This window comes from Dryobates pubescens, chromosome 3 (genome assembly GCF_014839835.1).
Source record: "Dryobates pubescens isolate bDryPub1 chromosome 3, bDryPub1.pri, whole genome shotgun sequence".
NCBI classification, from domain to species: domain Eukaryota; kingdom Metazoa; phylum Chordata; class Aves; order Piciformes; family Picidae; genus Dryobates; species Dryobates pubescens.
The window spans coordinates 6,033,878-6,049,827 of NC_071614.1; the positions used below are offsets into that span (position 1 = coordinate 6,033,878).

Sequence of the window (15,950 nt, forward strand, 5' to 3'; positions counted from 1 at the left end):
TGTAACCAATTCAGGATGTGCCTCAACAGGCTTCAAATCAGCCAGTGCTTTCATGACCCTATGCTACCTGGCAAAAAGCTGAAAAATCAGTGGGAAAAGTCTCTACCAATAAAAAAGGGTTTTCACCTCTTCCACTTACACTACTACCCTCAGCCACTGAAGCACAGGCTGTGCTGTGAAATATCTGAAGTGTTTAAATAAAAATACTTAAATCAAAATAGGAATAGAACCATTTGATTCCATTTGTAATTTTTGAGCTTATTCAGAGAAGAAGGGAATAAAAAAAAAACAAACGACAAAAGCAACAGCACAAAAGCCAAAACATGCTAGAAATAATGCACATTAAATGCACATTAAATAAATCAATAAATAAACCAACAACAAAGCCACAAACAAACCAACTCCAACCCATAAAAAGCACATAAATTACAACTGTGGTTAAGTACACCAGCGTTGACCCCCACAACACATTACTTCAAGTTCTTGGCATACATATATTAACATGCATTTAATTGTATGCTTTCACATACCATTTTCCTCCCCACAGAATTTCTGCTTCACCACTTGCACTGCCCAGACTGTGCCCTCAGGATGACTTTCTCAGTCAGCATCAGAAGGCAGCAACGGGCAGGGCTATAGTTAATCCAGAACATAGAATCACAGAATCAATAAGGATGATCTTTGAGGTCTTTTCCAACAAGTTCAACCCATCACCCAAGACCTCATGACTACTAGACCATGGCACCAACTGCCACATCCAATCCCCTCTTGAACACCTCCAGGGATGGTGACTCCACCACCTCCCTGTGCAGCACATTCCAATGGATCCTTCTCCTGCCGTGACCACATAGTCCCTGCCCAGTGATGGACAAGAAACACAAACCAGAGGTGTCACCTGCAGCTTTGATATCTTGCTAGTGTTATCATAATAGTCTCATTAAATGATTCAACCCCTGGGATCCTGCAAGTGCTTTGTTTACTTAATTAGTACTGGAGGCCTGTTTTGCACAAATGATGTATGCAAAACACTCTGAATTGATTTGACAGTTTTGGCTTTAACTGTTTTCTGTGCAACTTCAACATGTATACAAAGGGGAAAAATACACAACAGGTATCTTAGAAAAGGAAATTTGTTAATGTAGTAAAGCATCCTGAAACTATTATAGGAGAGCAAGAAAACAGATACTGACAGTATTTTTGCTATTCAAAACAAGCAAGGCACATTGACAGTAAGTGAAAAAAGTATGCTGAATTGCTATGCATTTTGGCAGTACTCTCTACCCTGTGCATCCAATGAAGCACTTTAGGTTTTTTTAATAGATCATCACACAATTATAAACTTTATCCACCCAAATATGGATTGGAAATTGCATTATAGAACCAAAGAATTGTTAGGGTTGGAAGGGACCTCAAGGATCATCCAGTTCCAACCCCCCTGACATGAGCAGGGACACCTCGCACTAGATCAGGCTGCTCAGAACCACCATCCAGCCTGGCTTTAAAAACCTCCAGGGATGAGGCTTCCACCACCTCCCTGGGAAACCTGTTCCAGTGTCTCACCACCCTCATGGGGAAGAACTTCTTCCTAACATCCAATCTGAATCTACCCATTTCTAGTGTTTTTTTTTTCCATTCCCCCTAGTCCTCTCATTACCTGACACCCTAAAAAGTCCCTCCCCAGCTTTCTTGAGGCTCCCTTAAGATATTGGAAGGCCACAATAAAGTCTCCTCGGAGACTTCTCTTCTCCAGACTGAACAGCCCAAACTCCCTCAGTCTCTCCTCATAGGAGAGGTGCTCCAGAGCACAGAGAATCTTTCTGCTATTTCTTAACCTTCCAGGCCCTACCTTTCTTAGATTAATATTTCAAACTCTATTTCACATTACCTAGGTATGCAATTACACAGTCAAAGCATGGCATGCATTTTAAAACATAGCAATATCCATAACTCAGAGAAAGAAATCAGCTGTTCAAGAGAATCCTCCTAAACAAAAGAAACTCACAAGACAAAACATTACAGAAGGATGCTGGTATTGAGAACTGAGATGTTTAGGGTCACACACCACTATGATAAAAGTCAGGAAAGAATAGCTTCAACATGCAAGCTAAGTGCCCAAGTATTAACTACAACAGGGAAAAATGCATCTGTAGAGAAATGTGTGGGTGTACCAGAGACATAAGGATTGGTTGCTCCTGTGGATTTTCTGCTCCTTTGGAGACCATTTCTGTGCACAAGATGCATCCACTTGGTGGTACCACCACTTAATTGTTTCATTTATAGGGCTCTTTTGTTGTGCACGTGCAGGATTAAGGCTCAGGGGAGACCTCATTGCTCTCTACAACTACCTGAAGGGAGGTTGTAGCCATGTGGGGGTTAGTCTCTTCTCCCAGGCAACCAGCACCAGAACAAGAGGACACAGTCTCAAGCTGTGCCAGGGGAAGTTTAGGCTAGAGGTGAGGAGAAAGTTCTTCACAGAGAGAGTTGTTAGCCATTGGAATGGGCTGCCCAGGGAGGTGGTGGAGTCACCATCCCTGGAGGTGTTCAAAAAGGGATTGGATGTGGCACTTGGTGCCATGGTTTAGTAGTCATGGGTGACAGGTTGGACTTGATGATCTTTGAGGTATTTTCCTACCTTATTGATTCCATGATTATTGATTTATTTTACTGCCCATTAGTGCATCCCTGATACTTTTTTGTAACTGGAATAATTCAAAGGACAGTGTGTCAACCAGCAAAGTGTTTCACGCAGAGCCCAGACCTGTGCTGTGCATCAGTATGCACAGTTTTCTGTGACTTCAGGAGTGCTTGATTATGATTCTCAACATATTCAATCAGAAGGGGTCCTGAAGAGATTTTCATTTCAATTATGCATGCCTCATTATCATACTTTTAGTGAAGTGGAAAGTACATTACAAGGTGAGAGCCAAAAAATGATGAGATGAAAAGCATAAAGCATAAGTATTTAAGAAGGATTTCTAAATTTATCTGAAATAACATTAATTCATAATAATATTAATCATCCTTTCTATAGCACTGTATTTTTATATGGCACATTACAATCAGCACTGCAGAGCACCTTCCACAAGATCAGGTATGGCATAAATCTGCAAGGCACACAGTCATCACTGGGGAGACGAACAAATCAGGAAGTATTCTGTGATACAGCGGGATTTAAGGAGAGATGTTTTTCTGAGGTTGAAAATAGGTGCTCAGGAAACAGGAAAGCCCTTAGCTGAAAGGAAAAAGTGCACTGTTATGAAAGGCAAAATTGACAAGATGAAACTTTAGGCTAACGGAGGGAGCGACAACATGAGCAAAGCAACACATAATTAGGAGAGATTTGGAGCGTGACACTGAGGTCAGCAGATCAGAAAGTGCAGCATGGTTTGGAAGGGAAAGAGAAGAAATTTAACTCTGAAGGTGAAAGAAAACACAAAAAGACTAGACTAGAATAAACAAGGTTGGAAGAGACTTTTGAGATCATCGAGTCCAACCTATCATCCAACACTATCTAATCAACTAAACCATGGCACCAAGCACCCATTGGACGAAAGCACCACAATGGACACAACATACTACCTGTGCCTCTCTGTAAGGCATTACCTCAGTTCTCAAATCCAGAATTTAGATCAAGAGCCACAGAAAAAAAAAAAAAAAGTGAAGAATTCTACAACATCAGTAAAATTTGTACTTATTTAGGTGGGGGTGGCATCAATTTCCAGTGGCAAGCAAGTTCATGGCAACACACTTCAATAGCAGATAAATCATTTCTGCAGAAAAATATTCTTTGTACATTGACACTTTGGGGTTTTGGTAAAACAAAAACAAAACAAAAAAACCCCACCACAACTAAACAAACTCTCCACAGTGGCCAAAAGAGATTTCTCCAGAAAGAAGTGAAATGTTGGTGTACTTCCTTAATTACCAGTGACAATTTAGCAAGAACAAATAAAGAATCCAATTGGCTTGTGTGTTCATCCGTCTTTTTAAACCACTTTGGTTCCAGCAGTGTAACAGTGGATATATTTACTGTATAAAATTATTGAGAACACCAGGCCTGAAAAAGTAGGGCAAAATGCTCTCCACATTCCCAGGAAGCAATTACAAGGCAATAAAAAACAAAGTGAACTTTGTCTCACTCCTTTATCTTCATAAGCAAGTCTGATTGGAGACTAAGCCTCTATTAAAACTACAACAGCAATCTGAGATCTGTGGGCTTTTATCACTCTTTTAACTGCAAGACATGAAACTAATTTCATCTGTGTGACTCCCAGACTTTCTTGAAAATGAGCATCCTCAAAAGAAAAAAAAAAAACCAAAACATAACACTAGGAATAAAACCTAGAAAATTATAAATAGGATGTAGACCAAGAAACTATTCTGTCCTTACAGTACTTAAGAAAATGCATGTTTCTTATTAAATAATTCTTCCAAACCTTTCTAGACTGCTAAACAATGTGTACTGCCACGTGAGACAAAACAGATGTCCAATGGTAAATAAACAAATCACAGGATCATAGAATGGTTTGGGTTGGAAGGGACCTCCAAAGATCATCTAGTTCAATCCCCTCCAGTCAACAGAGACATCTTTCACTAGATCAGGTTGCCCAGAGCTTTGTCATGCCTGACCTTGAGTATCTCCAAGGACAGGGCCTTAACTACCTCCCTGGGCAACCTGTGCCAGTGTTCCACCACTCTCTTGGTGCAGAACTTGCTCCTAACATCCAGTCTAAATCTACTCTTCTCTAATTTCAAACCTTTACCCCTCGTCCTATCCCTGCAGGCCTTTATAAACAGTCCCTCTGCAGCCTTCCTGTAGTTCCCTTCAGGCACTGGAAGGTGGATATTAGATCTCCATGGAGTCTTCTCCAGGCTGAAAACCCAAGCTCCCTCAGCCTGTCCTTGTAGCAGAGGTGTTCCAGCCCCACCATCATCTTTGTGGCCCTCCTCTGGACCATGGTGAAAGTTACACTGAGGTTCCAACTTTTTCACTTTTAATAAATCAATGAAACCTTGACAGATTTTCTGATATGTTAACATTTGAGGTTTAATAAATCACTTGAATTTTATACCATTTGAATCCTTTTAGTAGAAATCCAGAATCCATCTCTCTGGCTAAGCTTCTGGGCTAATAAGCTCCTCTTCATGTCTATTCTGTTATTAGTCATCACACAAAATCCAATTTTACTTATCATAAGCACCCTGCTTCCCTCTCTGGACCTTTGAGATTAACTAAACATTTGCTGTTTGTGTACAAAAAGCAAACTAGCAAAGGGAAGGACTGGCATACACCTCATATCTGTCACACAGCAAAAAGGATTTCTGATTTTCATCTTCAGAGCTTTTTTCCCTCCTGCCTACAGTTTGGACTGGTTTCTCTCTCAGTTCTAAGAGAACACATGCCTGTTCCCCAAGAAGGATAAAAAAGCAGGGGCATGAAGCTCAAATCAAGGCAGAACACAAAGGAATCTCTAACATGTGCTGCTCATGACCTCCTCACCAGAGCCCTGTCCATGACGTGAACTCCATGATCTTAATCACGTAAAGAAGGGAAAAGCGGGATAATTTCAAAGACCCCAGGGAAACCTAGTGCTAACACACAATCTGCTTTCATCTACAGTAATTTTAGATGCAATCTGCAGTACCATTAAGCAAATAATTAACAAACTCTTTGACCTGTAATTTTTTTTCCAAAGAGAGAAGCTTCAGAAAAAAAGTCTGAAACTGCTCATGCTAAGGAGAAGATCAGAGATGTCCAAAAGAATATGACCTATTCTCAAGGTTCTTGGGATCTAAAGATGCTGGACATAACAGAAAATCCTAAAGTTACATGACAAGTATAAATGTAAAATGCTGTTCCTCTCCTAGTCCAGAAGCTTAAAACTTGCCTTACAAGATTTTTACATACATATATGCACTTGTTGCTTGTTAGTGCATTGACCATTTGTGCAAGAAAAGAGCAAGGAGAAGAAAAATAAGTGTGTGGTTTTCTGACCTTGAACAATTTCTACCTTCCATTTCCTTATTCTGTTTCTTAATGACTAGATGCTGAGAGTTCTGGCACACCCAAATGTGGAAGGAAGAAAATCCCAGGGAAAGAAAACAATGTCCATTTCAGTTTTTGTTTAGCTTCAGAGGTGCCTCAATGACCAAAGCAGTTAAGTAGTCAAAGAAACATAATGTTGGGAGATCAGAGAAAGTCTTTGTCAATGTAACAGAAGAGATACAGAAGAGGAAAAAGACACTTAGTAAATCGACATGAGTGCTTGCAGTATATAAACTAAGATCATATGCAGGGATTAACTTGCTACTGTCTTCACTAATACAACTACTGTTAGGAAAACTTATGATACAAATACCTTAGATTAATAGGAAGTCCAGTAAAAAGAAAAGAAGTTCATCTGCTAGTGAAACACATTATGAAACTGATTGTCCTTTCCTTCACAGAGGAACACCTCTGTTAAGGTGCCACAAATGGCAATGAAACATGGCTGATAAAACTGAACATCACCCTCAGAAAATTTTGGTGAATGATATCTTGCATCTCTGCACTCACAGAATCACAGAGTCACCAAGGTTGGAAGAGACCTCAAAGATCATCAAGCCCAACCCGTCACCACTGACCTCATGACCAAACCATGGCACCAAGTTGCATTTAACTTCACAACAGAACAAGCTCCTGAGGCACATTTTCACTTATTAGTAACACTTTGTATTCCCCCAGTTGGATTTATAGTTTCCTGCTGTATATTATATTGGCTTCATAAACCAGACATGACTTTCCATAATACCTTTATTAGTCCTTCCATCCTAGGCTTGAACTCTGGGTCTGATTTGACCAAAGTGTTTCTCTTTCATCTAAGTTCTTCCAGAAGAAGAGAGCTTCACTCAGAGTGATGAAACAGTCCAAAGCTTCTTGATCTACCCAAGAAATACCATTTAAAACGATTCTACAATAAGCAAATATTCTGTGGCTACACCATTCAGCCAATGATGATGTATAAAGCCTTTATACAACATGTAAATGTACCATTTTTACCTTATCCAAACCTAGTGACACCAGTCCCATGTACCATCCAAAGCCTAATTCAGAGCACCAGGATTACAGAGTGACCTAGCTTCCAGGGAAGTGCTTTGCTGCTTACAGTTACCAAGTTTTGCTTCACTAAGATGTCATACATTAAGTAGGTGCTCTCCATCTGTGTGTAATATGCCCAGGGAGGTGGTGGAGTCACCATCACTGGAGGTGTTTAGGAATAGACTGGATGGGGTGCTTGGTGCCATGGTTTAGTTGATTAGGTAGTGCTGGATGATAGGTTGGACGTGATGATCTCAAAGTTCTTTTCCAACCTGGTTAATTCTATTCTATTCTAGTCTATCAACTCAAGACTCTCCTATGAATAAAATGCAATTTTTGCCACAGTGAAGAAACTCCATGTTTTAAAAAAGTCTCCTTATGTTTACTAACTTGTATAAAAATAGTCCAGCATTCATTTGGTCAACTGTGATCCCAAAAGAGCTGCATTTTCCCAGTATCCTGTGCCTAAGGACACATGAACACAAGGCAATTCCAACATGTCCATTCAGCTTGTTGAGCACGAGACTACTACCAACCCCAGAGAAACAAAATTTTACTTCCTACATTTCAGAAGAGACAGATAGGCATTTTTTTTTCCTGAATTTTAACTGCTAAAACTAATTTAAACCTATTTTAAAGATAAATTAGCACAAAGCTATCTATAGGATATGTGGGATATCAGAAAAATACCTAGGGAATAGATGTACAAATCAAGAAAGACACCATAGCAACAGGCATAATGTTCAAGGTTTAAGCTGATGCTTAAACGATGCACTGACTTTCCACACGGATCCAGGCAGCCATTGAGCTGAATTTAAACTAGACACAAGACCTGTGCAGCCCAATTTAATTTTATGAAGCAATTTTTCAAACAACTATAGCCCAGTTACAATGCACGAGATGAGATTCGGGCGCTGTACCCTTTATTGCAGCAACTACATGGTAATTTGTCTGTCAGCTCTCTTGCTAGTTGAAGTGTGTCTATTAATTTATTTGTGTTTGGATCAATTCCAATTCTCTAATTTTCTGGGCAGCTCCCACAGACTCCATAATTCATGAAAAGAACCTCCCACAACACACATTTTCTTAGGTCTTCCTGTGTGTTGCATTTTCCTTCAAGAGAACTCGGGTTCTAGTGCCCAAGGTTAGCATGCTTCTCAACATGGACTAAGGAGACTAAACCTACCTGATTTACTCTTGTGAGCAAGAACTGCTTAGACACTCACTAAGGGAAAGAGAAAAGAAATATTTTGCATTATTTTAAAGGTTTCTTTTACCCTATGGTTTAAATTATTTTACAAGGCCAGCTTGGATGCCTTTGCTGAAATTAAAGCAGCCAATAATAAAACCAGGTTAATACACATCTATAGTAAACATAGGGTAAAGATATGTTAACAGTGATGAGAACTCTGTACATGACTAATAAATTGAGCATAGAACACTATTTTCTGTGGTATTTCAGATTTCATCACCAAGATGGGATAACCATAACTGACTTACTATGCAAAGTGTCTACTATGGATGTTCAAGCAGGTTATTCTAGTTGTCACTTTCTTCCTTTGGACTTTTGAAAGGCACAATTGATTTCAAAGGATACTTTGCTGTTGGGAATGATGACTGATCACCATGAACATGGTACTACTGGTCTTCATAATTACCTTGTCTGATATAAACAGAGTTGCTTCACATTATCTCTGTCACCACTACCTGGTATCTCTTATGACCATGCAATGAACAATTAATGCTGTCTTTTACTAAGAACCCAGAGTCACAGATGTATTAGCAAAGGGAAGGAAACAGCAGATATGTTTTGTAGACTCAATAAAAGGTCACTAAAACTATGTTTTGTTATGAATTCTGATTGCAAGGGTTATAACAAGCAAAACCTAGTGAGCACACAACCTTGGAGAATAAAAGGAATGCTGCCTTCTGCTTCCTTTACTGCCAGTGGAGAGACAGGAACTTCTGCAGCAGTCAAGCCCATTCAAACCTTCACTGCCCCCAAGGATGCTCTCTCTCCATCTACAGCAGGGAAGACTAGAACAATTGGCTGCACATCAGACATACCACATTCAAACATCTAGCTTTAGAGAGGATTAATCCAGGCCTCAGTGTTTTGCTATTCTCTTTCATTCACTCTGCATTAGAATTCTTGTTCTAATTGTACCACAGCTAATGAGTTTAACACAGTGGATGGAACTGCCTGAGAACAAGCTCTGTAATTTCCTACACAGTGCTTAAAGGCAAAAGAAAATGGATGTTGAATTGTTTCCTCTATCAACAGGAACATCCTAGTAAGAAAGAGATGGGGAAAAACATCTCTCCTTATAACAGCAATACATTAAAATGTCTTTAAATGTCACATTGTCAGCAAATATGTCACGAAAGTCTACACCCTCTCTTTATGCATGACTACAAGCACGGTCACCTCAGCACACAGGGCTGCTTCTCTTTGTGGCAGGGACTCAAAGTAATTATCTTGACCATGGCTGTAAAACACAGATAACTAGACCGTTAAAGCTGAAAGGAAAAACATGTAGTTTGGAATTAATTAATACCTCAAGATGAAAATACAACCATATGCATTACTTGATAGGTAGTACAGGTCAGACAGTTCCCAGGAGGCAGAAATACAAAGAGAATATAATCAGTAGTGGTTTTGTTACTGGGTTTACAGCAAGGAGAGCAGATTTTCATCATAATCCTATGTTCTAGGCAGAAGGACACCAGATGACTTACTGCAGATTAACAAGGCTACTGCAAGATAAATTACTCTTAGAATGTTCAGAGTATCAGGATACCCATGGTCAAGGGAAATGTTCAAAGATATGCTCAATCAAGACTTAAGGAAGTTGCTTTTCTTCCCAAAGAAGTTAAACAAATTCTGTTAAGGAAGTTTTGAGATTCTTTTCAAGGAACAATGGTTATCTACACCAATGAATGATTCTGTTGTATTATGCACACCTTCTATCACCCACATCAAGTAATGGAAATAACTAGTGTATGACTTCTAAAAAGAAATAATTTCTTTAATCATCAAATATCCAAACATATGAAGGAAATGTATCGAATCCTGTCCTTCACTCATAGCTACAGGGGAAGCTTCTCCAGTGAGAGTCTGGAAAAAAGAGAAGACTTAAAAGGCTAAAGTTTCTTTCTCAAATAAAGAAGGATCCTTTTCTAACACAGAAGTTCTCTACTGCAGTATAATGTGTTTGAATAAAATACTCCCAAAATCACAAAACAGAGAAATGATCACAGTTTTAAGGATTTCCTTTTATGATATATTCTATCTAGTCATGGAAATCATTATAAATATGTCTTGTCTGCTCCTTCAGAGTAATTCATTGACAGTGATCCTGTCATTCCTACAACCTTCCACTCTTTTCCTTCACTCAGAGGGACAAAATACCCTACTGCCATCTCAGCTGTTTCGCTCTTCACCAGAACTTTCCCTTCTGAAGCTTTCAGTCATGCCAGTGACAATGCTGTCTCCCCTGCTTAAGAAGCAAGTCACGCTTCCTCCCTGGAAGATGAAGTGGTATTTTTATATTTCAGTGATCAAAACATACAAATGTACAATTAGTCTTTAATCAGAAGACAGTCAGCAGAATGACACCAAGAAAACAGCTGCAGTGAATTCATGGTGCAATTTACAGAGCATGATTCAACCACCTAAAAGGTAGACATCTAGCCTCAGCCTCCCCTTTAGCTGAGAGAAAAGCATCAACATCTCCAAGGGTGATTCATTCTACCTGGCTTAGACACTTTCTTTTTTAAGGAAATTAATCTTACTTGAGAACATCTTTTTGGTACAGCTGAGACCAATGTCATGTCAGATGCATTAGAATACGAGCAGCGATGTACTATTGTAAAACAGGCAGCTGAACTGCAAATCCTTCATATACAAATGAGAGTTAATTGCTGTACAACCATTGCTCTATAAACATGTATATATGGCTATGCAGCTATTCATATATACTATGAAGTTACACATAAGAAAATATTTGTAAAATTAACTGCATCTGGAGTAGAAGGACAGAAATCTACCCTTTTTTGCTTCAGTTTGATTTCTGGGCTGTTTCACAGAATCACAGAATGTATGAGGTTGGGAGGGACCCTCCAAGGTCATTTGGTTCTGTAAACCTATGTCCAACCTCCCTGCAGTGAGCAGGGACATCTCCAATTAGATCAGGATGCCCAGAGACACATCAAGTTTGAGTTTGAATGTCTCCAGGGATAGGGCCTCAACCACATCTCTGAGCAGCCTGTACTATTATGATTTTAATTAGTAAGACACTCTGGAAAAACATACTAAGTCTTAACCTAATGGCATAATATAGTCATGGCAGTAATTTCTCATAACCCTCAAGTACTTGAAAATCCTGCTTTTATTGGGGGGAGAGAGGGGATGTCTGCTTCTGTTTTGTTCTTGTTGTTTTGCTTTCTTTTAGTATTTTTTTCTTTTTAATGACAGCTGAGTTCTGGAATGGTTTCCTCAATGTCTCAGAAATATTTCACTTTCAGTAACAGCAGTTATGACATGATAGTTCCTATCCTGACAACATAAATTTTGGGCTTTATCATTTTCAAGTGATCCCAAGGGTCCTACAACGCTGACACATTCAGTACGCTACTGAAAGCTAGGCCTTGTCGCTGATCTAAATAGCCACAAGTAAGGATTACGTCCTTTGATAGAACCTTATCAGCCACTTGTATATTCAAGCCCCTGAGAGAAACTGTTGCCATAACATGAATCTAAGTAACAAAAAAGCCCAAGGTACTGAAACAAGGTGAAAAGGAGAAAAATCTGTGCACAGGAGTTGTGAATGATTTCCTGCTGCACACAACCTGAAACACTGCTGCACACAACCTGAAACACTGCTGCACAGTCTGGGGCTGATCAGAAATAAGGGAACAGAGACTCTTCTCTGTTCAGTTCTTAATAAGCAAATGAAGGACAATATAATTTCATGCTCCTCAATAATTCAGATGCTCAGAGCATTTAATTTCTCTCCAGTTGTTTTCCACATTCCATGCTATTTGTTTTATAGAGAAGAACAAAAAAGCAAACAGAACAAAAAGAATAAAGTATCAAGACAAATGAGGATAGCATACAAAGGTGCAAAGCAAAACCAAATAGAAAAAACCCCAAACAATAGCTTATTGCAAAAAGAAGCATTTGTAGAACATACTTGCACAGAAGAGGTTCTGTATGGTTCTCCCAACCTTACAGTAACAATGTGAGAGGTTTAAGAAAACAATTTAATAGAATTTTAATGATGTCCACCCCAAGTGCTGGCCTAGGCTGCAATTTACACAATTTTGATATTTTTTGTAGCATTTATACTGCAACTGGAGTTGCAATTCATCAGACATTAAAATATTTTCCAGATTGTTAAACTAATTTGTTTAAAAGCTTCTGAGGTTCTAACTCCACTTTTCAATCCCTAATTGCATGTAAAGAAAAGTTACAGACACAACTAAGAATAGAATAGAATAGAATAGAATAGAATAGAATAGAATAGAATAGAATAGAATAGAATAGACCAGGTTGGAAGAGACCTTTGAGATCATCAAGTCCAACCTATCACCCAACACTATCTAATCAACTAAACCATGGCACCAAGCACCCCATCCAGTCTCTTCCTAAACACCTCCAGTGATGGTGACTCCACCACCTCCCTGGGCAGCACATTCCAATGGCCAATCACTCTTTCTATGAAGAACTTCTTCCTAACATCTAGCCTAAGCCTCCCCTGGTGCAGCTTGAGACTGTGTCCTCTCATTCTGGTGCTGGTTGCCTGGGAGAAGAGACCAGCACCCACCCGGCTACAACCTCCCTTCATGTAGTTGTAGACAGCAATAAGGTCTCCTCATTGCTGTCTACAAGTAAAAAGATCATGACATTTAGATCATGACAGGATCTACCATAAAATATGTAACTTCCAACCTATAAAAAAAGTGATTCTTAGTGAAAAAAGATGGAAATATATAGATGTGGTACAAAGAAGTGGATGAAAGAGCCAAACTAAAGTTTATGTAGGAGAGTTTCCAGCAGCACAGACTAATTTAACATTTGGTCACATGTTGCTTTCCCTTATTTCTTCAATTTGGCCTTCAATTAAACACATTATTTTCACCTCCATCTGTCACACAGCAATTCCTGTCCCAGTTTTTGTTTGTATCATTCTCTCTTTCCCTCACAGCACTGGCATTTTTCTCCACTAAGAACAAGTGGTCTCTTACAAAACCAGCATTTCAAGCAGTGATTTTGGAGATGACATACCCGGCAGGAATCCACTGAGGCATACTTCACATTCTCATTACAATAAATGTCCATGGGCATTCTAAAAGGGAAAAGAATGTTGTGGAAAACCTTAGTGTACAGATTGTTAAAACTGGGCTTTTTTGCCCAGAGAGGAAGAAAACATGACAACTGACATCACTGGTGAAAGGAATAACGGCAAGAAACCAAGGGGTATGAGTCAAAGGAGTTACTTGCAGGGATGAATCTTGTATTTCTTACAAGTTACTCAGAAATTAAAACATTCTTGAAAACAAATGAATTCACAGAACCATAGAATTGCTTCAGTTGGAAAAGACCTTTAAGATCATCAAGTCCATGTGAAGTAGGGAAAGCATATTCTTAATAACAGATTTACGTGCACTTCACAGAATCACCAAGATTGGAAGAGACCTCAAAGACCGTCAAGTCCAACCTGTCACCACAGACCTCATGACTAAACCATAGCACTAAGTGCCATGTCCAATACCCTCTTGAAGACCTCCAGGGATGGTGACTCCACCACCTCCCTGGGCAGCCCATTCCAGTGTCCAATAACTCTCTCAGTGAAAAACTTTCTCCGCACCTCCAGCCTAAACTTCCCCTGGTGCAGCTTGAGGCTGTGTCCTCTTGTTCTGGTGCTGTTTGAATCCTTGCTCGATCAATTTAACTATTGCTATTGAACTCTACAGACCCAGAAAAAAACTCCAGCTGCTCTCAGCAACTTCACTGCTAAAGGTGGCAACATTTGAGCAACAAACTGTCTCAAACATCATTTAATAAAGTCAGAAGAACCAATCCTGTCATTACTTGACATTAATCTTATAAAATTTTAACAAGCGGCATAATCAACCTGATGCAGATGTTAGTACTTCCAAAAACAGGAGGAGGATTGATAGTTCCACAATCAGAAATCTGATTTCACATGATTCCTGTTTTCAGGAATTTCCTTTACCTTTTCACTGAAAAGACTGTGCTGAGTTACTTAAAACCGGTGGTCAATAGGTTCTTAAAAGTCTTTGAACTTAAGCAGTTCAGCTCTTGCTGTAGTATCTGACAAGCAACCTTTGCCCTTCCGAGATCACCATTTGATCATTCTCATTATCTAGACTAGAAATACATGATTTTCTTTAAGTCCTAAGGCTTAGGCTCAAAATTCCTACAGGAAGTTATTTCATTCTAAACCCAAGATAATTATCTTTGAAATCATCCCAGGCATTAAAAAGCCTCTTTACAGTGAATTCCACATTTCAAGTTTCCATACTGTGGACTAAGCATTGATGATGGGAGGGTTTGTTGTATGGTGGGTTTTTTTTTCCTTCTGAAAGACACATGACCTCAAGCCAAATGAATCTCAAACCAAGACTGAGATAAGTCAACGTGGCATGTGTATTTTCACTCAACTTCAAAAATGTGGATGTCCAGTACAAATTGTAAAATCAAGAGACAACTCTCCAGCAGATGAATCAGACTTCTGCTTCACAGGATGTCCAGAGGGATTACAATTTCAAATCAGCAGAAAGCTTAGCAGAAAAACCTCTGACTGCAGTACAGACAGCAAGTTGCATACACTGACTCTGAACACAGCTGATGACTGAAAAAGAGGAGGGCTGTCAAGGACATGATCACAAAGTTCTTAAGGCACAGTGCTTCCCACAATCCCAAGCAAAACATAGTGTTGCCATGACTTAAGCATGAGAACTCGTGTACCGGAACCCAAATGCTCTGTTTCACATGGAAGTAAGACAAACCACATACTACTAGTAGAAGCTGGGCAGGCAACATCATAAGATAATAAACAGCAACAAGATACTGGGAGATTCTTTTCTAAGAATCTGGTCTCTTCTTCTAAGGTTTTCATGTTTAGCTTCAAGAACATGCTTGTGTCCTGAAGATCAACAGGATTCCTCAAATGCTTAACTTTAGGTACACATATGTTGATAGATCACTGCTTCAGCCTTGTCTTTTCCCACCACATGTAATGCACAGCACAAGATGAAACCTCCCAGTAATGGTGAAGCCCTGGCCCATTGTATATGAATCTTCATACTGTGAGTGCATCAACTCATTTTAAGCGTACCAGAAATGCTTAACCTGTGGAAGCAGAGTTCTTCAAATGCTAAACTCTTTATTCTATAGCTCAGCCCCTACTGTCCACAATCATGTCAAGAGTCTGGTAAGACAAGAGGAAGACATTTAAGTGATACGCTTTAAGAGGTATAAACACAGTTAAAAATGTTTAGGCATCCAAACCAATCATAATAAACAAAGCCAGCAGATAGTGCCTGCTTTGTTCATAGTGCTGGCTTATGTCTTTCACAGCCTGTTTGGTCTGCATGGCTGTAAACACATCAGACTTGCATTATGCCTTTATTTCTTGCAGTACTCTGATTTGATTTTCCAGTGTTGGATTCTCAAAAGCTTATTTTTAAGGCTTAATCTTAAAGATCGGTGAAGAAGCTAAGGGGGGGGGGGGGGGGGAGGGGGGCTTAGGGGGGAAAGGAGACAAAATTAACTTGCTCCTGTCCTCTGCTTAAACATTTTGGAGCAAAAAGATTAAAAAAGTCTTTGTTGATTATTCGATAT

At 39.4% G+C, this 15,950-nt stretch overlaps 1 protein-coding gene across 7 annotated transcripts in view; it reads right to left on the bottom strand.

Annotated features, from left to right (window-relative positions):
* Positions 1-15,950, bottom strand: part of SNTG1 (syntrophin gamma 1) — a 265,420-nt gene that overhangs the window by 171,932 nt on the left and 77,538 nt on the right. The window contains exon 1 of one of the 7 annotated variants that reach the window (XM_054179615.1): positions 13,368-13,386. The exons of the other annotated variants lie outside the window; for them this stretch is intronic. The gene's annotated coding sequence lies outside the window, so the exon portion shown is untranslated. Of the gene's footprint in view, positions 1-13,367; positions 13,387-15,950 lie in introns of those variants that run through there. 7 annotated transcript variants of the gene reach the window in all.